This window comes from Eleutherodactylus coqui, chromosome 2 (assembly GCF_035609145.1).
Source record: "Eleutherodactylus coqui strain aEleCoq1 chromosome 2, aEleCoq1.hap1, whole genome shotgun sequence".
NCBI lineage: Eukaryota > Metazoa > Chordata > Amphibia > Anura > Eleutherodactylidae > Eleutherodactylus > Eleutherodactylus coqui.
In genome coordinates, this window is record NC_089838.1 from 12794023 (window position 1) to 12795486 (window position 1464).

Below are 1464 nucleotides of genomic sequence, written 5' to 3' on the forward strand. Positions count from 1 at the left end.
TACCAGGAAAGGGAAGGTGCACCACAGGAACACGATGGCATGTTAAATATTTAACATGGAGATAACGGTTCAGCAAATACAAACAGAAGACAGTTGGCTTCAATCCAGAGAAGTTGGGAAAACTTAGTCCATGTAAACACATATTACAGCCAAAAGCAAAGTCCCCTTATACGGGGCAGCCATCATTCAGATGGTCGCTCACAAAAGACGTTGTGGAGTACGAACGACAGTCATTCCTTTGCTTCTACACAGAGCAGTGACCGCTCATTAGTTGTTTGCTGAGTAGACATGAGCGAGCACCAAAATGCTCGGGTGCTCGTTACTCGGAACGAAATTATCGCGATGCTCGAGGGTTCATTTCGAGTAACGAACCCCATTGAAGTCAATGGGCGACCCGAGCATTTTTGTATTTCGCCGATGCTCGCTAAGGTTTTCGTTTGTGAAAATCTGGGCAATTCAAGAAAGTGATGGGAACGACACAGAAACGGATAGGGCAGGCGAGGGGTTACATGTTGGGCTGCATCTCAAGTTCACAGGTCCCACTATTAAGCCACAATAGCGGCAAGAGTGGCCCCCCCTCCCAACAACTTTTACTTCTGAAAAGCCCTCATTAGCAATGCATACCTTAGCTAAGCACCACACTACCTCCAACAAAGCACAATCACTGCCTGCATGGCACTCCGCTGCCACTTCTCCTGGGTTACATGCTTATAGCCGGTTCCACTGAAAGCATTGGGCTGCCGGCGTGCGCGGGATGAATTGTCGGGAAGGACTTAAATATAGAAGCCCTTCCCTGCAATTCATCCAGAAATGTGTAAAAATAAAAAAAAAATATATACTTACTTTGTCCCGGCAGACGGAGTTCAGCGCGGCCGGCAGTGGGTGTGAAGGGGGTGTGAGTCAGACCTGCTTCTGATTGGCTCGCATCTGTGGTGAGCCGCGGGCGGGAAGATTTTAATACTCGCCAGCCACTCACTGCAGGGGGGTGGTATAGGGCTGGAACATCACAGGGGGAAGTTGTAATGCCTTCCCTGTCTTTCTATTGGCCAGAAAAGCGTGCAAATTTCTCAGGGAAGAAAATGAAAGTAACCCGAACATCGCGTGGTACTCGTCTCGAGTAACGAGCATCTCGAACACCCTAATACTCGAACGAGTATCAAGCTCGGACGAGTACGCATCAGTGGTGTTTCCTCTGGGCACTCCACTGCTAGGTTGTCTGTCTCTGGACTGTTTAAGTCTATCTTGACCTTTGCTTGTCCCGTTTGTCCCTTTGCCTTGTGACCTATATTTGTATGTATGTCCATTTCCTTTCTGTCTGTTCTTCATTCTCATCTCTGTAGTAAGTTAGTTCTTTGCACAGTCTTCGGTTCTGTGTTTCAGTATTTCATCCCTGTTTTCTGTCAGGGCAACTAGTCAGGCCCTAAATTCCAGCGCAGGGCCGCCCTTATTGGGGAGATTACCCTG